The 24,014-nt window shown below is 42.1% G+C and overlaps 1 pseudogene; it reads right to left on the bottom strand.

Annotated features, from left to right (window-relative positions):
- The window catches only part of LOC107677037 (ERC protein 2-like), a 108,681-nt pseudogene that overhangs the window by 80,582 nt on the left and 4,085 nt on the right, over window positions 1–24,014 (bottom strand).

The raw sequence follows: 24,014 nt of genomic DNA, 5'->3' as shown, positions 1-24,014 counted from the left end.
GAGTGTATGTTTGCTGGTAAGATGTACAGATTGTGGTGTGGAAAATTGTGCACTGATGGTTTTAATTTTATTAATGAAGAACGTGGCAAAGTCGTCAGCTATTAAGAGTTGATGAAGGAGGGGGAGGAGGAGGACAAAAGAGAGAGGAAAATGTTTTAAAGAGCATGCGAGAGCTAGACGAATTGTTAATTTTCTTATGATAGTATGTCCTTTTAGCAGTGGAGACATTAGCAGAGAAGGAAGAGAGGAGTGACTGATACATATTAAGGTCAGTAGGATTTTTTGGTTTGCACCACACCCTTTCAGCAGCCCTGAGCTTAGAACGATGTTCGCGGAGAACATCAGATAGCCAACGGGCAGAAGGGGTGGTACAGGCTGACCTGGAAGACAAGGGGCAGACAGTGTCTAAACCAGATGTAGAGTGGAGCAGAAAGTATCAGTAGCACTGTTAGCATCAAGAGATGCTAACTGTTTAGGGGGAGGAAGCGAAGATGAAACCATAGCAGATAGCCGGGAGGTTGAGAGTGAGCATAGGTTATGTCGAAAGATGACATGTGGAGGGGTATGTGTTGTGTCAGGTATCATGTTGAGGTTAAGAGGGAGGAGGAAGTGATCCGAGGTGTGCAATGGAGTAACCAGCACATGATCAGTAGAGCAGTGTCATGTGTAAATAAGGTCCAGTTGGTTGCCTGATTTGTGAGTAGCCGTAGTTAACACTCTCTTGAGATCAAAAGAGGCAAGCAGAGTGTGGAAGTCTGCAGCCTGAGGTTTATCTAGGTAGATGTTGAAGTTTCCAAGCATAACTAGGGGAGTACCATCCTCAGGAAAGGTTGAGTGCAGCACATCTAATTCATCTAAGAAGTTACCTTGTGGTCCTGGGGGTCGATAAACAACTACAAAATGGATTTTAAAAGGGTGGGTAATAGTGACTGAATGTGATTCAAAGGAGCTGTTAATACCCAGAAAAGGTAAAGGAATACATTTCCGATCATTAGAGATAAGCAGACCAGTACCTCCACCTCTTTCAGCAGTTCTGACTGAAAAACACATCGGCGATGACCTACAGCCAATGACAGATCAAGATACAGGGCAGTGGGAAGTTCGGGGAGGAGTTATAGGAATGCTACCCCAGATAGTCGTTCAGTGTGAAACCAACAGTGATGCGATGTCTTTGAAAATCATGCAGTGTGAACTCGGCATAAGAGTTGGTCATTAAAATTGAAACAGAAGTGAAGCAAGGTGCAGAAAAGAGGATGAATCAAAAGCAATACTTATGTCCCTTGCCGGTGTCCTTGCACGGTGGAGGCGCACGGTAGATTCGATGGTCTTTACACTCTTTGGTCTTCACACGACGGCTGCCACGGTATACTAACCTTTTTTATACCCGTTTGACAAAACGGAAATTGAATTCAGCTGAACACACTTTACTGTTTATCACAACAAAGGGCTAAGCAAGCGCACGACACTGACAAGGTATGCGAGAGAGTACGAGACCAAGCGCAACTTCAGCATGTCTCAACACAGTAAACAAAACAAGCGTTTCCTAGCAACGACAACTGCATTATGTATTATGATTTGTAAAAGATAAAAAGGAGATAAATAATATGAATTTTACACCAATTAAGAAAATTAAACAAAAATGTAATTCTTAGTTAATGAGAGATCTGTCAATAAAAGGAAGAATATCATTAGCCAAAACTGAAGGGTTGTCAGGTTTAGTGTATACGGCTCTTGCATTAGACGTTCCACAATTGGTCATAAAAGAGGTGGATACTTTTTTGTTCAATTTCATCTGGAAGAACAGACCACATTATTTAATAAAGGCCATCTTGTGCAATCCAGTTGAAGATGGTGGTCTTAACGTACTGGACTTTAGTGCTGCTGTGTATTTAAGAACAAATGGATTAAGAACTACCTAAAATGTAAATGCAAAATTTGTAATGTCAACCCTGAGTTCATTTTTAACAAGTTAGGGAATTTAGAATTATTCTATTCTATTGTATTCATTTATTTGTTTGTTTTTACATTTTTGATGTATTTATTTATTTTATTCATTTTGATGTTAACAAGGTTCTGATAAAGCTTTCTTCTCGGTTTGTTTATTATGGATGCTCATTTTTAAGCATAACTTTTCTAAACATAACTCAGTGATTTGGAACAACAAATATATTAAGTTTAAAAATAAGTCTTTATTTGATAGAAACTGGTACAATAAGGGTGTAATCTTTGTGAGACAGTTATTCAAGAATAATGGACATCTTTTTAATTATTCTTGAAAGTTTAAAAACTGCCAACCCACAACAAAACCTTTTCATCTGTGTTTCCAGATGAAAAGTGACTGATAAATAGTTCCAGTTGGAGAAGTTGGAAGCATTTTGAACAACAACCCAGGTGTGTGTCATTTATTTCAGGAAATTTTAGTTGGAAAGATGCATCACACTTACCAACATACCCTAAACCTACCTTAAAGGGGTCATATGAAATTTAAATTTTTCCTTTCTCTTTGAAGTGTTACAAGCTCTTGGTGCATAAAGAAGATCTGTAAAGTTGCAAAGACTAAAGTCTCAAATACAAAGAGATATTCTTTATAAAAGTTAAGAGTCAACCACGCCTACCTAAAATGGCTCGTTCCAACTCCCCCCCACTTGTCTACGTCACAATGTGGGAAGATTTGTATAACGCCGCCCAAATGTTCATGCAAAGAAAGAAGGCGTAACTTTTATACTCGCTGTAGTATTGTTGCCGCCGCCGCCATGTCGTGAAAACGCTGCATTTCAATGTGAAAGCGAACTACTTTGTTTGGCCTTCCAAAAAAGGACGATATCCGCTTCCTCATGCCTAGAGCTGATCCGTGCTGGTCGCTGAGGAAATACATCAACTTCGTGCTGTGGATCACCGGATCGGCTTTCACCGTGGACGAAGCGGAGTCCAGTCCGGGGTCGTCACATGTGGTTGCCGCAAGCCCGCCGGCCGCTCCTTCGTCGAATCCGCCGGTCACGCCGTTCTCAATCCCGCCGGCCGTTCTCACTCTAGCCGCCGGCCTCCGCTCACTCTAGCCCGCCGTGTGTGACGCTGTGTTTCGTTGTGAAAGCGAAACTACTTTGTTTGGTCTTCCAAAAGAGGACACGACTAGAAATCAGTGGTTAAGTTGTATTTACAACACTGTTCCAGAACAGTTCAACCCAAATATTCAGATGTGTGCAGCACATTTTATGGAGGACTGTTTCCTGATCCTGGGAGAGTAGACTACAATGCCGGCTGTTCTGACTCACAGATTATAAATATGTTTTTTATATTTAAAGAATTTGCCACTAATGATTCAACTCGTCTATAATGGGTTTTAATGTTTTTGTCTCGTCACTCCGGCCTGACAGGGCATCACAATGTGGCGAGGGGCGTAACATTTCCGTCACACGCTTGAGGTATTCGGCCAATCACAACGCACTGCATAGCTGGCCAATCAGAGCACACCTCGCTTTTCAGACCGATTAGCTTTGTAAAAATCAACGCGTTTCAGAAAGGCGGGGCATAGAGGAGAAACAATAATGTACAGTATGTGGAAATAATGCGTTTTTTTAACCTTAAACCGCATAAACTCATTTCATTACACCAAATACATAAAATAATGTTCTTTTTAGCAGCATCATATGACCCCTTTAATCATAATTGATTCCAAAAGCACAGCTAGGAGTAAGTTCAGTTAATTCAGAATATGTTCACGATGAAGGCACAAAGACATTCTCAGCAGAGTGCCAAATCCAGGAGTCACCATGGAAATGGACACTAAGAAAAATCAAGACATTCTGCTTTTGTTTAATGGCAAGTCTCATTCTTAGTACATACTGCCACCTAATGTGCAGTTGTACAATCCTTTTTAAAGCTTATTGTTTAATCTTTATTTATTTATTTATTTATTTATTTTTACTCATTGAACAATTGTCCATTATTACTGCAAACAACAATTATTTATGTATTTTATTTTTTGTGATATATAATATAATATAATAAAATATAATATAATATAATATAAAACTGTCTGTGCTTGCAAAGATAATATGGCTGTATAAGTTAATTTAGTTTGGGTTTTATTTCAAGGTCCAATTCTCAGTGTTAACTGTTAACTACAACTTTTGCCTCAACAAACTCCTAATCTGCGGGATCTAAAATATGGTCATGCAGAAAAAGGCATTAATATGTGCTTGATGAGTACTAATAACCAGCCAATATGCTAATAATATCCATGCTAATAAGTAGCTAGTTGTTTCTCTGGTTTTACTGTTTGTAGGTATGTGTTTTATGTGTTTTATTCTATAAAATACTGACAACATTTCTCCCAAATTACAAATAAACATTGTCATTTAGAGTATTTATTTGCAGAAAATGACAACTGTTCAAAATAACAAAAAAAAAAAAAAGATGCAGTGTTTTTAGACTACTGGAATAATGCAAAGAAAAATGTTTTACTAATTTTTAAACATTTTAAACAACACAATACTAATGTTTTAAATTTAGTATTGAGTTCAGGAAGAGTTCAGACATCAATATTTGGTGGAGTAACCCTAATTTCCATCACAGCTTTCATGTATCTTGGCATGCTTTCCACTAGTCTTTCACATTGCTGTTGGGTGACTTTATGCCATTCTTGATGCAAAAATTCAAGCAGCTCAGCTTTGTTTTCTTATGACCATCCATCTTGTTGTCACGCCCCTGGACTCTTTGTGTTGTGTTTTCCCTCCCCAGGTGTGCTGTGTTCCCTTTAATTAGTCATTACTTGCACCTGTGTTTTCCCAATCACCCAGTGTTTAAAAGCCCCAGTCCTTTCAGTTAGTGTTTGTCGGTCCTCAAACGTCATTCCTTGTGTTCCAGTGTCTCCTACGTTCCCCGTGTGATCATTAAAGACTGTTAATTGAAGTTATCTCCGTGTTTCCTCGTTCTTCGCTCCTTGCCTCCCGAGAAGTGTGACAGAAGGACCGACCAAAACAGTAATACGTTGTTTCCCCATGGATCCCTTCACTCGCCCCGAATTCCTCCTCCTCCTGCTGGAGCAGGGAGACAAAGCTCTCGGGGACCATACCAAACTGTTCCTGTTGGTCGCGAACATCACCAGCTATCCGGACGACGCGCTGTCATCCGAAGATGGTCCTCGGGAAGAATTCGCCGCCTTCGTGGAGTGGACTCTGGCGAGAAATGGGTCACCACTCACCATCTGCCCCGTGGAGGATCTCGCCGGACCCACTCCGGACCCAGAGCCCAGCCAACCATCTCCCCGCGGTACGGAGCATCAGCCTGAGCCCACCGATGACAGAGAGCCATTTCCCGCCGCGATACGCTCCTGATCCCCAGTTTAGCCCAGGAAGGGCTCCTGATCCCCAGTTTAGCCCAGGAAGGGCTCCTGATCCCCAGATTAGCCCAGGAAGGGCTCCTGATCCCAAGTTTAGCCCAGGAAGGTCTCCTGATTCCTCGCTTAGCCCAGGAAGGGCTCCAGATCCCCAACCCACATTGCGGTGCAAGCCCCGCGGGACTGCCATCCTCCAGCGTCACCACGGTTGGAGTCTCCCTCACCTTCGCCTCCAGCCTCCGAGGCCCGGACTCAGCCTCGGCTCGTAGACCCAGTGGCTCCACCTCGGCTCCTAGCTCCCTCGCCTCCACCGTCATCCATCGATCCATCAGCTCCACCGGGCTCCCTCGTCCCTCCGGCTCCGCCTTAGTCGGGCGTCGACTCACCATCGCCTCTGGACTCCACTCCTCTGGCTGCACCTCGTCGCTCTGTCCCACTAGCTCCGTTGGGATCCTTCCTCCCGCCAGCTCCACCTTGGTCCTCAGTCGCGCCGGCTCCACTCCCTGGACTCTGTCTGCCGGCCCCCTCCCGGGCGTCCGTCCTCCTCCTGTGCCTCCTCCCTAGTTCCCACCCACTCCCCTCCCCATGTTGTTTATACGGTGCGAGGACGCACCTTCCAGGAGGGGGGAGTAATGTCACGCCCCTGGACTCTTTGTGTTGTGTTTTCCCTCCCCAGGTGTGCCGTGTTCCCTTTAATTAGTCATTCCTTGCACCTGTGTTTTCCCAATCACCCAGTGTTTAAAAGCCCCAGTCCTTTCAGTTAGTGTTTGTCGGTCACATGTGCCGTGTGGCATGGAGCATTGTCCTGCTGGAAAAACCAATCCTCAAAGTTGGGAAATATTGTCAGAGCAGAAAGGATGCAAGTTTTCTTCCAGGACAACCTTGTACGTGGCTTGATTCATGTACCCTTCACAAAGACAAATGTGCCTTGCTGAAGCACCCCCAGATCATCACCGATCCTCCACCAAAATTCACAGTGGGTGTGAGACACTTTGGCTTGTAGGCCTCTCCAGGTCTCCATCTAACCATTAGATGGACAGGTGTTGAGCAAAGCTGAAAACTGGACTCATCAGAGAAGATGACCTTACTCCAGTTCTCAGCTTGGCTCTTCTTTGCTTCTCATTGATTTTTTTTTTCAGGTTTGCACGATTTGGCGGTCATCCCAGTCAGTGGAGATTCGTTTTTGCCCTCTGCTGGTCTGTAGCTTTGCTGTCCCCAATGTCTGAAGCTTGACCTTGTTCTTATGAACCACTGTCTTTGAAATTTTAAGGATAAAAGCAACCTGACGCTCACTGTATCTCTATACCAGTAAAGCCAGAATTGAACTCTTCTTTTTCTCACTCAAAACTTTTCTTTTCAACTCTTTTGGGTATGGTTAATAGTTACTACTAGCACTGTTTTGCCATCCGGCTGGTTTTATTGCAAAAGAACATTGATGACCACAGCAGTTTTTTTTTTATTTTTTTTACTTTTCCTTGTTAAATAAGATTTGGTTGAGGTTATCACCTAATCAGTACTTCATTAAGCAGAATGAGGTGTGCCTGTGTCGGTTTCTTTTTTTTTTCTTTCTCCAGAGTTGTATGTCTTGGCAGTAGATCTGCTTAATGCTGTCCTCATTACCTTACTGTCATCTCATGTTTTTTTTTTCTCCTTCTTTGTTGTGGGATGATCAGCTTGGCTATGAATGTACTAGCAGTAGGAAGTCTCTGGCTACATTTACATTAATCCAGATACATTTGAAAACGGCATTTTCATTTCAAAACGCTCTCCGTCCACATTAGCGTTTTCCAAATGTTTCTCATCCACACTGAAACTCGCCTTACTGCGCATGTGTTAAACCTCATTAAGGTTCACTGAGATGATATAGACGCAACAGACATAATACGTTTTCATGCAATTTTTCTGGCAGGACTTTATTTACTAAAATATCTCATCATTCACTGACACATCCAGGTCGCGCTCACTCTCCATTATATGTTTGATCTAAAATGTGACTGCCCTCATGTTGTCAGGAATATGGACTGTCAGTCTGTTTGTTTTGCTCCCCATGTGCTCCGTGACCTAGTTTTCCCTCGTGTGTGACATGCCCATATTTGGTTCCCTTTCTGTTCCTGTTCCAATTGTGTTTCATTACTCCCAGGTGAGTAAATTTTCGGTCATCTTTGCAGGACTTTAATATGAAGAGGGTACAAAGCAACAGTGTAGCAACAGTGTGAAAGGTAATAGCACATATCAGGCACAACACCGTTGTTTGTATAAACAATAGCTATCTATTGGTGCAATATGCCATCCCATGACTAAAAATGCATTGTCATTTTCAAAAGCCTCCGTTTTCACAGTCCACACTACAAAGCAAAAACGCCATTTTCAAATTTATCCACTTTGGGAGCGTTTTAAAGAAGCTCTGTTTTCCTTGACAAAAACGCTGTCTCAGTGCCGTCTCAGGCCAAAACGGAGAGAAAAAGAAAAAAGAAAACATATTAGTGTGGACAAGGCCTCTGTCCTTGCTCTGTAGCAGCAGCAGCAGCAGTGTCGCAGATCTATTCTGCCAAGACTAAATACATTAGCATTGTCATATTCATATTCATTACCATGCTAAACTATTTTGAGAGTTGTCTTTTTAGATTACTATAAGGGAAGAGCATTGGAAAACAAAAAGTGTAGGATGGCAGATAACTGAGGTGTCTCCAGCTTAGAAAGCATTTCACTTACCATGCCCAGATAATCTTACATCTCTCTGTATAATGTATTCAGATCAAACAGTCTTCAAGTTTTGCCTTACATGTGTCAACTGGATTAGATCTAATCCAAATTTACATGTGAATTTGGTAGTAATTGAGAGAGTCTGTGGGACTGGGAGTGCTTGGTTGCATTTGTGTGTGTGTGTAAACACAGGCCTTTCTCTGCAGGGCTCTAAACTGAAAGCATTATTTGTTCTAAATTGAGATTGTTTGGCTCCAATTATGTATGCAGATTTACCACCGAAACAGCCCAAGGAGTCAAGATTATGACCGGTCTAAACTGTCCCAATTTGTACCACATCCTTTTGAAATCACATTCAGAAATGCACGTTATTGAGATCACTCTACAAATGAAAGGCAGTGAGAGCAATTTTAGCAGCAAAACAACTGGATATTCATTTTCAAAGACAATTGGGAATTTCTGCCGATCTGTGTGGCAGAGATTGTTCCCAGTCAACTTTATGCAAATGAGAAGCAACATGACTTCATTTACATAACATTAATGCATTTGGCAGATCCTTATATACAGACTTACAGTGCATGCATTGTATACATTATTAGTATACAAATATGTCCATTCCTTGGTGTTGTAAATGTCATGCTCTAGTTAAGCTGCAGTAACCCTTTTAAATTTGAGAGGCTCGAAACCTATTTTAAATTAAAAATTATTGTTTTATCAAGTTCAGGGTTAAATTTGAGGATGATTCTCAGAAATCTGTATTTTCCTATCTCTGGGTCATGGGATTCTGACCAACTCAAAGGCCTTCTGTGTTTTATAACTTAAGGCTTGTTCACACCGGGACGAATATCGCGCGCGATTATCGCCGACGTTTAACGCTTCGTGACTAAACAAAGGGCGCCAATATGAGTGTGCACACCGATGCAAAACACGAGGCGTAAAAGCGTTTTTTTAAAAACGCCTCGGCCTCGTTTTTTTGGTTTGACGCGCCGCGTTAAAAACTGGCCGACCAATGAGATTGGCGCTTTTGTTCACGTGCCTGGAGCTGCTGAAGTTACAGTAAAACACGACTTGGTGGCGCTCAAGCACAAAACGGTCTTGCCGAGCACACATTTGATACCTAACGACAAAGAGGAAGTAAGTAGACCAAGAAGATGCATCGAGGCAAGATGAATGTAGAGCTGCTGGTCTCATTGGTGTCTGAACACAAAGGGCTTTATGACAAACGACACAGCGACTACAAAAATCTCGATAAGATGGAGTTGTTATGGAGAGAAATTGCAGATCAAATAGGATTCGATGTGTACCGGGGTATTTCTGTTTTTTATTAAGCGCCATCTAATGTCAGGGAGTGAATTTGCACGTTCACTCGGCTCATCGCCTGCGAAAATCGCTTGGGTATGAACACAAACGACGCGTCAAAAAACGTCGGCGATACGCGCGCGCGATAATCGTCCCGGTGTGTACGAGGCTTTAGATTGTAATATATTTATTGTTTCTGAATTGGATTCGTATTGTTTAATTATGTAATTGTCATGGTACATTCTTACTTGACAAATAAAATGTTATGTTTGCTTTATTTTGGATTCTCATGAAACCATTATGACTAGTAGATCACGTGGAGGCTGATGTTACCTCAAATCTATGGCCAGGATAGAGCAAACTGAAGACTCATGAATGAATGGAGCAGAAGGTATGGGGCACAGACCTTTTGACATATGTCTATCACTGATTTAGCAAGTTGTATGAAAGAGACTAACTAAACTACACTTTTTGTAAAGGTATTAGTTAACATACACCCCCTGACTATAATCAGACTGGAGAATTTGTGACTGTGAGATCCGTAACCCCAGCTGTCATCAGGTCCCTAATGAACGGATAATTGAAAGGATGGGGTATCCAAAATAAATATCTAAATTAAAACATTACCAATATTTGCGATTAGTTCCTAAATAGAAATAGTCTAAATTTAATTATCACTTGAAATTGGATTCAGATTCAACACAGAGCTAGAATCAAATTTATCATGAATCCACAAACTTTACAAAAGAGCAGATGAAAGACCTACACATATTATACTTCACCTATGCTGTTGGATTCCATCTTTGGACTAATGGGTGGTCCATTCAATATCAATTTATATATTGTATTAATTGATTTTGTCTGTCTCAGAGAGATCCAGAAATAAAGGTCATTAAATAGCCCTAAATCCATTAAGTCTCTTAAACTGTCAATGGACAAGCAACAAGATGAGAATAGTGAGGTAGAAGATAGAATTTATTGATACTTGGTGGAAAATTAAGATTTTACAGCAGTAAACATGCATCAGAATTACAGAATAACCTGCTACTCAGTAATTCCTTGCGAGCCAACGATGACTTCAGCACTGGGACAATTTGCGCTCACAAATTTGTTAAGTGAATTAGAATCCTCATTTGTGTTCCCTCGAATTGCCAATCCCTGGCATGCAAAAAAAAAAATGGATGGATGATAAACCAAGCAATGAAGCAATTCTTGTGTCTTCCATCTGCTTGTGTCTGCCTGAATGTAGAGCGTTGGCAGTGTTAGCAATACTAACTGCAGCATGGTGTCAATGTGATCTTTCATGACACCTGAACCTATAAAGATGACGTGTCTGGGTTGCTGTTCCCCTCCTGACCAGAGCCTTGAGCTCTCAATGCCATGCTCCCTCCAGGCCTGCAGGTAGTACTTACACACTGAGCTCTATACTCTGCTTTCCTGCAGATGATGCCAATGTCCAAAACCCTGCTCAGTGCCCTGTTTGTTAGCCTTGATTCCATTCTCCTGTCTTACCCTTTATGTCTGTTTGTTGCCTGCCTTTGTATTCAGTCTTTAACCTATGCTCATGCAGTGACCAGCTCTTGAGAGAAGTCTGTACCATATTGTTTTTTTTTGTTTGTTTGTTTGTTTTTTGACCAATGTGTCTAATTTGTTTTCTCTGTTTTGTGGAAGCTTGGCTCTCCTTAGTTGTGTTGTACTTTCTATCTTTTTGTTCCTCATGTAAAGATCACTCTTATTTTTGAAAACTCAAGTATCCTGGTTCATTGCTTTTCTGCTCTTGGTTTCAACTTTTCGGTGGGAAATATCTTAGATCACCAGAGACTCTGGTTCGATCCATACCTAGGCAGCATTGTTACAGCATTGTTCTAGTGCTTTTGACCAGCTAGAAAAGCCATCTTTTACAAAGGCTTTACAAGATTCTCTCTTGTGTGTGGTAGATGGGAGTGGAGCATGCATGTCTTTTGCTTTAGATCAGAGTTTACAAAATACCTTGCTTTTGGTGGCATTGTATGATATCCAGGGGAAGGTTTTTTTTTTTTTTCTAGTTATCTCTATATTTCCTATAGCTTTTTTGACTGTGTCATCAACTGTTCATTTAAAGAAGTAGCATCCGAAGTTGTAGTTTTAATTACAAACCGCTCCATTGTAAAAACAAAAAACACGCCTGATGATTTTGAAATTAATAACTTAAAATGCAATTTATCATCATGCAAAAAAAAACAAAAACAGAAAGCACAAACCTTTTATGTTGTAAAGCTAAATATGACACTAGAACTGTGTGCATTTTGGCTCGCCTGACTGATGCGAGAGCCGCGTATGATGACAACTCTCAGGATAAGACATTTATATATAATGACATTTAGCATGTTAATGATGCTAAAGGTTTATGTTTGTTCTGGCTGGTCTTGCTACTACTACACAGACATCCTGTAGAGAGCATATGAAACATACTGCAATGGCTGCACAAATGGACATACATCAATATATTTAGCCATACTGCCAATCAGTTTTAATCAGCTGTGTAGTATGTGGCTTTCTACAGACGTTGGTCTTAGTACAGTATTGCAGAATAAAGCATCAGTTTGTAAAACAGCTTTTGAGGGGGAAAAATGCATTGTCCTCAAGTACATAAGTGAGGTACTTCAATACTTCAATACATTTCAAATATGTCTGGTGTACCTTTTTCTGCAGGATGTTGATCTTCTTCTCCTTGACCTCCAACATGTCCTTCAGGTTACATATCTCACTATTTAGTGTTCCCTTCTCTTCTATGAGATCCTGGGTCTGTTTGATCTTCTTGTTTAGGAATGACTCTCTCTCCTCCAGACGTAGACGTAGAGAATCTACCTAATGGCAAACAGTCTTTTAGAGGAAATTCAAAATGATATTTATTTATTTATTTATTTATTTATTTATTCATTCATTCATTCATTCATTCATTCATTCGTTTATTCACCAGACTTGGGATCACTCAAAAGTCTCATGACCTTTTATTTTAATTCGTATAATTTATGACAAATGGTACATATGCTTCCCTTTGAGGGCCTGAATGAAAGGATGCTCCTTGCCAGGTGGCAGGTGTCTGGGTTTAGTTAGTTTTAGCTATTGTGTGTCTGAAAGCTAGTCATTTAGACTCTGGATGATTTCATTACCAAAACGGACAGAACCTGTGTCATTGCTGAGGAAACAACACACAATCTTGTCTAATCACATTGGTGTAAATTGGCAGATTTTAGTGATTTTAGATCATAGTGAAATGTATGGCCTTAAACAAATGTCCCCAGTGTTCTCTGAATGCCCCTGTTGACGCTAGTCCCCTTTGCCCTCTTTGTGACTTTGCCCCTCCGAGTTAGGATTCAGAAGGGACCTAGAAATTTTTTTCTGTTTTTCAGGTAAATAATTTAGTGATATAGTGCTGTTAATAACTATTGACTACATCATTTAGGATGCTTATTGCTCATTTTTAGAGACACATACAGTATATTCAAGTCCAATATATAGGCAGGGCATGCAGGTTACAGCATTTCAGGCTATTAAAAATGCAGTGAGAATGTGAGAACTGAGGGTTAGGTTACTCTTCACCTGAGAGGCACACCATTGAGTTATAGACTGTGTCTATGCACATAGCTGCTTCGCTGTGATGTGGAAAAACAAATCACATAAAAAATCTCATATTTCATATTATGGTACTTTGCCCTCAACCTCATTTTTAGACTCAGTGTTCTTTGTTTATCTCAACAATTATTGGTAACATGATCTTAACAATGTTTTCTCCTCTTTAACAAGAACATTGGCCCAAAAAAGATCCTTTTCACTGTAGTCTATAGAGACTCCCCTCAGCCCTGTCAGAATTATAAAATTTTGTGCTAATTTATTTAATTTAAAAGCATAAAATACTTTAAAACTCAATGTTCCATTCGAGTGTTCCATGTTCTGTAGAGATGATGCCCAGCTAAAGGGCAAGCTGAAGATTTTGATATCAAAATAACAAGGACATTCCCGGTCAAATGCAGTTATTTATGGGTGTGAAAAGTGTGACAGATGTGTGTAAATTTATGTTCTACGGAAATACTTGCCTCTGTCTGAAGGATATTAGCTCTGTTCTTTGCTATGAGAGATTCCTTCAGGACTTCTATGTGCTGTTTGCAGTCAGAGTTTTGATTGCTCAGTGTGTTAGGCTTAGTTTGCAGCGCCATCGACTCAGAGTCTTTCTTTACTACTTCCTGTTTCAGCAGATCAATCTGAGACATAGAGACAGATAAACTGACAATTAACTATGATCAACATGTTAACACATGAGGAACACAAATTCTATCTTTTAAATATGGTGTTTGTCACAATATTGGGAAGAGCACAAAAGGGGTTATCATTAGGCTACTGTCTGTGTCACCTGTGAACAGAGGTTCTACTGTCATCGGACCTGTTCAAACCAGCCAATGGACTGTTTGATCAACAAGTGCATCCTTATGTCTGTCGTTACCATCTGTGTTCCAAAGCCATCAGACGAATCAAGTTTACATCAATTATCATTACTCGCGCAAAAGTATTTTCTCAGAACATGAGTTTTGCTATTTAGAACACAATTTAAAGCGCAATTGTCATGCGCCAAGCAATCCTCACTGTGATTAAAACATTACATCGCATACCACAGGAAAATTGTTCGAAAGCAGCACATCCACTGCAAATATTTCTGTTTAAATTCATATCAAAATTTTGTAATTTCTGGATAATAATTTCATGAAATTTCAGTGCTTAACTTCATTATTGAGAGTGTCATATTTAATCTAAATGTGTATGTAAAAATTAAAACAGACTTAAATCATTCTGTTTGCTTCATTATTTCGCTCACTCCAGTAAAAGAGTGCGTACGCATGGTATAGAGTGTCCGTACGGTGCGCACATATTTACGCACATATTTGTGCGTGGAAAATTGCATATGCACATTTCTATGCCCATTATGTGCGTACGCAACGTTTATACATCAGGCCACTGGTCTGTCCGGCGATGCTTATGTGGTCTGTGGAGAAGCTGCCTCAAACCTCCCCAAGGCCTCGGGACAGTCGACCCAGAGAGAGAGGGAACTGCTCTTTGGGGGATGGTGAATGCACCTCTCCCTCCCCCAGAGGAGGGCCGGGTGGAGAATCTGGTTTCCAAAAACCTCGACAAGAGAGTGGTTTTCTCTGTCTCTGGGTCCCAAGAGGGCATGGAGAGTCGCGGACGGACCAACATCGGACCACACTCATCCTCCTCTCTCGCCAGTAGGCAGCAGCGGGCGGTTTGAGAGCGTCATCAAAGGCCCTACTCACGCACCCTCTGCCAAACAGTGGAACCAGGTAAGCATTCCACCGCACACTCAGACCCCTCTTCGGTCCACCCATGGACCGGGTCCCTACGTTCCACCTCACTGCCCCACCGCGGGTACGTCGGTGGTCCCGCTGGTCCAGCTTGTACGGTTTCTGGGTGCCTGGCTACCCAAACCATCTCACTGGCTCCTGCGGACCATCAGACTCGGCTATGCAATTCAGCTCGCCCGGCGTCCCCCCAAGTTCAGCTGCATATCGCTTCACATCAGTGAAGGTGGCCGATGCGCCTGTCTTGCATGCAGAGATCGCAGTCCTACTGGCGAAGTAAGCAATAGAGCCGGTCCCTCCAGCCAATATGAAGACGGGGTTTTACTGCCCCTACTTCATTTTACCCACGAAAGGTGATGGGTTACGACCGATCTTGGACCTCCATGTCTTGAGCCGGGCCCTTCACCGGTTACTGTTCAAGATGTTGACGCAGAAACGCATCTTCGGGTGCATCTGTCTCCGAGATTGGTTTGCAGCAATCGACCTGAAGGTCTGTTCAAAGGACGAGCATATCGGTACAAGGTCCTGCCCTTCGGGCTGTCCCTGTCGCCCCGTGTCTTCACGAAAGTTGTGAAGGCAGCCCTTGTTCCCCTGAGAGAGCAGGGCGTTCGCATTCTCAGTTACCTCGACGACTGGCTCATACTAGCTCAGTCTCAGGTCGAACAGACAGCACGCCTCATGCAGGAACGTGCTCAGTCGGTGCTGAACTGCCTGAATACGTTCAAGAGCAGGACGGCGGTCCCACTGAAACCGTTTCAGAGGCTCCTGGGGTGTATGGCAGCTGCAGCGGCAGTCACACCACTGGCGCTGCTTCTTATGAGACCGCTTCAACACGGGCTCCATGGCCGAGTCCCGAGGTGGGCATGGCAATGCGGCACTCACCGGGTCCAAGTCACACCGGGCTTCCGCCAAACCTTCACCCCGTGGTCAGACCTTGCATTTCTCCGGGCAGGAGCGCCCCTGGAACAAGTCTCCAGGCATGCTGTGGTTTACACGGATGCCTCTACCACCAGCTGGGGGGCCACGTACGACAGGCATGCAGTGTTGGGGGTTTGGACGGGCCCCCAACTGCACTGACATGTCAACTGCCTAGAGTTGTTAGCAGTATGCCTTGCCTTGAACCGTCTCAGAAGGCGCGTACGAGAGAAGCACGTGCTGGTCCGAATGGACAACAGTGCGACCATTGCGTACATCAACCGACAAGGTGGTCTACGCTCCCGTCGCATGTCGCAACTCACCCACCACCTCCTCCTCTGGAGTCAGAAGCATCTGAGGTCACTTCATGCCATTCACATTCCGGATCTACTCAACCATGCAGCCGACGAGCTGTCACGAGCTGCACTCCCCGGAGAGTGGAGACTCCATCCCCAGATGGTCCAGCTGATTTGGAGACGTTTCGGAGCCGCTCAGGTAGACCTGTGTGCCTCTCCAGAGACATCTCACTGCCAACTGTTTTACTCCCTGACCGAGGGAACACTCAGCACGGATGCACTGGCACACAGCTGGCTGCGGGGCCTGCGCAAGTATGCTTTCCCCCAGTGAGACTTCTCACACAGACACTGTGCAAGATCAGGGAGGATGAGGAGCAGGTCCTGCTTGTGGCACCCTATTGGCCCATTTGGACCTGGTTCCCGGAACTAATGCTCCTTGTGACAGCCCCTCCCTAGTAGATTCCTCTGAGGAAGGATCTACTGACTCAGAGACGGGGCACCCGCATCCAGACCTCTGGAAACTTCATGTCTGGTCCCTGGACAGGACGCGGAGGTTCTAGATGACCTACCCCAAGAGGTAGTAGACACCATCACTTCGGCAAGAGCACCGTCTACGAACGCTTATGCCTTGCAGTGGAACCTGTTCGTCAAGTGGTGTTCTTCTCACCGTAGATGCCCGATCAGAGTTGTGCTGTCCTTTTTGCAGCAAGTGTTGGAGCGAAGGCTGTCTCCCTCCACCCTTAAAGTCTATGTGGCTGCGATTGCTGCGTATCACGACCCTGTGGAAGGGAAGTTCGTAGGAAGGCATGATTTGGTTGTCAGGTTCCTTAGGGGAGCGAGAAAGTTAAATCCTCCCCGGCCCCCCTCTATACCCTCTTGGGACCTGACTCTAGTGCCCAGAGCACTACAGCAGGGCCCATTTGGGCCCTTGCAGTCAGTCAAGCTAAAGTTTCTTTCAATGAAAACTCTGCTCCTGATTGCATTGGCCTCCATCAAGAGGGTAGGGGACCTGCATGCATTTTCGGTCGACAAATCGTACCTAGAGTTTGGGCTGGCTGACTTTCAGGTAATCCAGAGGCCCTGGCATGGCTACGTGCCCAAGGTTCCTACTACCCCCTTCAGGGATCAGGTAGTGAACCTGCAAGCACTGCCCCTGGAGGAGGCAGACCCAGCCCTAGCTTTGCTTTGTCCCATCCCAGCCTTGAGATGGTACGTACTGTAAAAGGGGAATGCCGTCTCTAAGCAGAGGATGGCCCACTAGATAGTGGATGCCATCACCCTGGCTTAACAGGCACAGGGTGTGCCCTGCCTGCTCAGGTGGCGGACTGGCCATCTGGAGCACAGGGAGTTTTCCTGGTGGGCCGCTGTACAATGTGGGCCATCCCTTTTATGTAAATATATTTAAAAAAATGAATTGTAGTAAATGTACATATATCTTTCCAGTGGCCCAGATGAATGGCCCGCGCGGCCCACTTGATAAAAAAATTCTAATTAATTTAGCATTTTCTGGCTCAGTGCAGCAGCTCAAAAGCGCTCGTCAAAAAGTTTTTTTAAAGTTTACAGTTTAAAGTTTTTAGCAGACATGAGATAAGAGTTAATGTAGCTATATCTCTATAAAGGCTTTCTTCCGTGATTTCACGTGTCTAAGAAAATGTTTACAAATCTATAAAAATCATTCTCAATCTTAGTCTAAAACATTGTAAATCTGAAGACTTTTGTTTTCGAGTGCTGTGCATATGAAAGTGATTTATATTATAGGCCTAATAAAAATATAATTTGCTTATTAATTCACATGCATTATTTTATATACACTGGTGGTTAAATGTTTGAAATAATTAAGGCTTTTAATTTATTTATTTATTTAAAATATGATTGAATTGATTTGATCAAAAATACATTAACAATAATGTTATGAAATATTACACTTAAAATAGTGTTTTTCTATTTAGGATATTTTAAAATGTAATTTATTTCTGTGATCAAAACTGACTTTTTTAGCATCATTACTCCAGTCTTCAGTGTCCCTTCAGAAATAATTTGAATGCTGCTTAATTTGCTGCCTAATTATTATCAGTTATTATTTTTGATCAATTATTAATAATGGTTTTTATTATTGGTATAATGGTTCTCAGTTAAAGAACAGCATTTATTTGAAATATAAGTACTTCATAATACGTATACATATTTTTACTGTCACTTAAATCAATTTAATGCAACCTTGTTGAAGAAAAATATTAATTTTATTATATTAATTAATTAATATTAATTATATTAATTATAATGCAAAAAGAATGCCAGTCATTTATGGTGTGGTGCAGTGTGTTGCGGACCGGGTTTGGTGGGCTGCTCTGTGCCAAAAAGTCCAGGGCCACTTTTTGGCCCCAGTCCGCCCCTGCCTGGACTTTTGCCTGTTTGTGAATTACCTGTTTGCTTCGCCCTCTGGATTACGTTCGCCGTCGATTGACCCATGCCTGTTTTAGGATTACTCTGGGCTGGGTGACCCCCAACACGTTCGCTAGATTCTATAGCCTTCGTGTGGAGCCAGTATCATCCTGTGTTCTCGCCTCAAACAGGTAGAAGCACTGAGAGGCCCCGGTTTAGTGTCGGCTTACTAAACCGCTCCAGAGAGTCCGTACGGTAGGCCCTGTCGAGCTCCTCCATCCCCTCGGCAGCCAGACGTGGCGGAACGTCCGGCGCCAGGCCCTCACTCGATGAATCTGTGAGAACCGGTAGAGGGCTGGGTTCCATATGTAGAGCCCTTAGTGGATCCCATATGTGTAAAGTCCACAGTATAGCCTCAGAGCCCCGTGTTTCCCCGGCAGGCTTCTGCCATTTCCAAGAGGGTTATAATCACCTTTAATCTTCCATATGCACCTAAATGGTTGTTCATATGTGTAAGTGGTTCCGAAACCTCCTTCAGGGAGGATAGGGCTTCCGCAACGTTCCTGTTCCAAGTGGAATGGGTATGTTTTCCCAGTGTTATCCAATCTCACTGAGTGGGTAGTGCTACGACAAACAGTGACTGGTCTTCTTGTTGCGAGCCGCGGCCTACGCCGAAAAGGGGGCGCAGGAGGCTCGCACAGAACACTGGAAGAGGCAGCATCTGTGGCACTTTGGTAAGGATCCCAAAGTCGGTCATTACAGACGTGACGTCGAGAGTGACCGACTGAAAGGGAACGTCTCGGTTACGTATGTAACCCTCGTTCCCTGAAGAAGGGAGCGGAGACGTCACATCCCGTCGCCACAGCTGCTGTACCACCGCTGAGCGGCCGGGTCACCGACTCTGCGAAAACCTGAGTATCGGTTGCACCTGCTGCCTAGTTATACTCGTGCTGCGATCAGCTGCAGCTAGATGCAATCATCGCATGCCAATGTGCATTGGCTCGTTTAGTTTACACTTGAAGTGGATTGGTCTCTCTAAGCGAGATCCCAAAGTCGGTCATTACTGATGTGACGTCACCAGGGCTCAGGGAACGAGGGTTACATGCGTAACTGAGACGTTCTGTCCAGAAAGTTGTCCAGAAACATGAAGGTAGAACTGCTGTTTAGCCAGCCTGCTCAAATGCTACCTTACTGAACAATTGCAGGTTGCAACTTAACTCAAATATGATGTGCAAGGCAACCCGCCTCAAGTTCTTTAATAGTTGCACAATGTTTTCTGACAACTACTGGCACTTTTCTCATTGATACTGCAGTGCACAGTGCCACCATCAGCTTTGTTTTTGCCAGTTCCAGAAAGTCTACTGCATAAGTAAGTATGAAGAATCATAGAACTAATCTTTATCTGCACTGTCCAACTGCATTGTCTGAAACCAGCAAAAGAGGATGGAGTGGAATTTTGCTGTGATGCCAAAATGTTGCAGAAGTAGTTGGTTTGTGGTAGTTTATGCTGGTAACAGTCAGCAGTCAGCTTTGTGGAGCATGGCGTTGAGAGTGTGGAGTAACATTCTGTTTCTTAACTTTGATTTTAACCACACCCATTTGCCTGAACAGATGTTCAACCTCTGCATTTGAGTGTGGCAGGTAGAGGGCAGAAAGTGTAGCTTTGTAGAGCAAATGGAATTTATACAGAAGAGGTTTTGTTTTTTTGTTTGTTTTTTTTTCAATCAAAATTTAAATGTATTTTCAGTTGAGCTATAACCTAAATGTCTGTATCTCCACTGAGAAACAATTTTGTCATTTGTTTGCATTTGATGTAGTCCCAAACAATTTTTTTTATCCTCTGGAGTAAGACCTGGGACACTGGGCTCTCAAAAATGTACTAAAGGTATGGTGATGACCTGAGATGTCCATCAATGTTATCCTTCAGGACATCCATTTTTGCAGTAGGGTTGACTACTGATGAGAGGAAAACCATATTGTCCAAAGGCTTTAAGGGATCTGTTTGGTCTCCCTGCAACTTGTATGTTAAATTGATTTCAAGAAATTCAGGTTTAGACATAGTTTTAACATAACTGGTCTTAAACATGTCATGGAGCACATGTAACAATGCTCACTGGCCTTGACCAACTCAAAGTGGAGTTGTTGCTCATGACGTTGCTCAAGACAAGTTACCACAGGCTCAATCGATAATCAACATTTACCACACACTGTGGTGATCTGCAGAGGGTTCTGGCCACAATTAATGGTGGTTAATATTGCGTTCTACTACTTACCTAGGTCAAATGATGATGACAAAATGACAGATGTACAGTACAGACAACAGTACGGATGTAGTAGATTCATTCACATTCAAACTATATAGATTATACCTTTTTAATTGTCGCAAATTAATTACTTGTTCAAAAGAAGTAACTACTCAGAGAGTATTTACATTAATGCGTTTGGCAGACGCTTTTATCCAAAGTGCTTAGAGCTGTAAGGTCCAACCAATTGGTCCAACGAAGGTATCCAATGGTGGCTGAAGGTTTCCTGCATGTTCGGTCTTTCTGATGCACAAAGTAACTCAATTTCAAGTAGCTCTAATCTAACTCCATTTTATTATAACCACAAATTTAAGTTAATATAGCAATTGGTTGTTTGTACATTTCTAATTATTATTATTATTCTTAATCTATTATTAATCTACATTTGACTATTCTAGTTCATTTCTATTTTCTGATTGTACTCTTTCATCCTGATTCTCATGTTGCTCAGAGAATCTTGCGCTGGCCAATTTTTACATGGATCTTACGGTAACATATTTGCCAGTCTTGGACACTAGACAGAGGTAATTGACTAATACTGAAGAGGTTTTGTTTTTTTGTTTGTTTTTTTTTCAATCAAAATTTAAATGTATTTTCAGTTGAGCTATAACCTAAATGTCTGTATCTCCACTGAGAAACAATTTTGTCATTTGTTTGCATTTGATGTAGTCCCAAACAATTTTTTTTATCCTCTGGAGTAAGACCTGGGACACTGGGCTCTCAAAAATGTACTAAAGGTATGGTGATGACCTGAGATGTCCATCAATGTTATCCTTCAGGACATCCATTTTTGCAGTAGGGTTGACTACTGATGAGAGGAAAACCATATTGTCCAAAGGCTTTAAGGGATCTGTTTGGTCTCCCTGCAACTTGTATGTTAAATTGATTTCAAGAAATTCAGGTTTAGACATAGTTTTAACATAACTGGTCTTAAACATGTCATGGAGCACATGTAACAATGCTCACTGGCCTTGACCAACTCAAAGTGGAGTTGTTGCTCATGACGTTGCTCAAGACAAGTTACCACAGGCTCAATCGATAATCAACATTTACCACACACTGTGGTGATCTGCAGAGGGTTCTGGCCACAATTAATGGTGGTTAATATTGCGTTCTACTACTTACCTAGGTCAAATGATGATGACAAAATGACAGATGTACAGTACAGACAACAGTACGGATGTAGTAGATTCATTCACATTCAAACTATATAGATTATACCTTTTTAATTGTCGCAAATTAATTACTTGTTCAAAAGAAGTAACTACTCAGAGAGTATTTACATTAATGCGTTTGGCAGACGCTTTTATCCAAAGTGCTTAGAGCTGTAAGGTCCAACCAATTGGTCCAACGAAGGTATCCAATGGTGGCTGAAGGTTTCCTGCATGTTCGGTCTTTCTGATGCACAAAGTAACTCAATTTCAAGTAGCTCTAATCTAACTCCATTTTATTATAACCACAAATTTAAGTTAATATAGCAATTGGTTGTTTGTACATTTCTAATTATTATTATTATTCTTAATCTATTATTAATCTACATTTGACTATTCTAGTTCATTTCTATTTTCTGATTGTACTCTTTCATCCTGATTCTCATGTTGCTCAGAGAATCTTGCGCTGGCCAATTTTTACATGGATCTTACGGTAACATATTTGCCAGTCTTGGACACTAGACAGAGGTAATTGACTAATACTATTTTGATGGCCACCCCATGCTTGCTCATTCTAAAAGTACTTGTATTTAGTCCCCATAGATCTGTACACACTAGAATAAAGCAACATTATCCCTAGTCAGAGATCATGACCCTATTATAGATATAAGCCGACCAATATTACTTTCTCTGATAATAGTTTTGCTATGGTCATGCCATGGTTTTCCATGTACACTTTGCTAGAGTAATATTACAGTAAACAGAGGTAAGGCCCACTCAGATTTAGGTTGGTCAAACAACATTCAGTTGACATAAACAGAAGTTCTCTTTTTTGGGCTTTACAATCTAAGAACACTTGAACTAATGCCAAGTATTACACGGATCTTTAAAGTCCCAGATGGCAGTGCCCCATGCTCCATCTCAACTGGACTTTAGTCCATTACTAACCTGACGCAGTTATGTGGTAACATGGATACAATGATCTACTGGAGTCAGTCATTTCAGAGTAAACAGAATCAAATCAAATGCAATAATTTATTATTAGTCAGGTAAACATGTATTATGCCAATTTTATAGTAAATTCTGAGATATTAATCAATTCAATACAAGACATCAAATACTCAAAGATAAATCTAAAAGTAAAGCATGCATACTTGACTTTAGAAAAATACATAGTGAGGAGTGTAACAACTGGAATTTGTATTGATTAAGGCCTAGACATGAAGAGTTTATACCTTTTTGGGCACAGATGGTAATTTGCATGAAAGACACTGGGAGAGGCAACACCTTCTACAGTGAGCAACATAATTCTAAACTCTTAGAATCTGTATTAACTTTCAGTCTACTTCTTGTAAGATTGAGACCACTGTGCCAGTTGCACTGAGACATTTCATGTGGTACCAAACATGAATGTGAGTATCACTGGCATTCATGTAGAACATTATATTATGCTGTTGACCATTCTGAGTGAGCTGAGTGAAGCGAAGGATGGGTGAAGGGAATGAAGTGGGGGAAAAGGAACAAATGTAGAGGTAAGAAAGAAGCTTTCCCACATCTTCTCTCAGTGAGATGTGGAAACAGATGCCTGTATGTTAATATACTGTGTTTGTATTGTCCGTTTCTTAGAAGATCAAAGTGTCTGAAATTTTGTCCAGTCTTACAGGTCAGTTGTGGCCTAATGGTTATACAGTCGGACTTGTAACCCAAAGTTATTGGGTTTGATACTGGTATCCAATTTTGGTTACCATACTTGGCCTACACGTCACGTCACTTTTATCCATGGCAGTGGCGTAGCCATCATTTCAGAAGTGAGGGGGACAGAAATGTCCTGGAGATGACTTGACAAACACAAATAAACCATATTGTCGCAATCGTATGTTTAAAGTCTTCATGCTTCCAAACGTTTCTGTTTTTCTGAAAACAACTGTTTTCATACAGCGATAGCTGGACGGTTTTGTCCATATTAGGAATTTCCTCTTACGACTTTCTGCGCGAGAGCGCTCTCTGGCTTCGAGTATGAATGAAACTGCATGGAGTGTTTAGCGCTCCGCGATGTTCATCTCGCCTTAATCTGCGTCCGAATAAAACATCAGATCATGCACAGACTATATTGTCTCTTTGAATTTAAATCTATATTTATTCACACCGGCTCTTGAAAACCTCTATGCGAACACACTTGCCTGAAAAAGTGCAGGGGATGAATTTACGTGATATTAAAAGTTATTTCTATGTTTTGAACATTTCTAAGCCCTGATGAGGCACGATCAAGCCACAGC

Source organism: Sinocyclocheilus anshuiensis, unplaced genomic scaffold (assembly GCF_001515605.1).
Source record: "Sinocyclocheilus anshuiensis isolate Anshui unplaced genomic scaffold, SAMN03320099.WGS_v1.1 scaffold833, whole genome shotgun sequence".
Classification (NCBI taxonomy): Eukaryota; Metazoa; Chordata; class Actinopteri; order Cypriniformes; family Cyprinidae; genus Sinocyclocheilus; species Sinocyclocheilus anshuiensis.
Note: the sequence above shows the minus strand (reverse complement) of the source record. Positions and strands in the feature narration are given on the sequence as shown.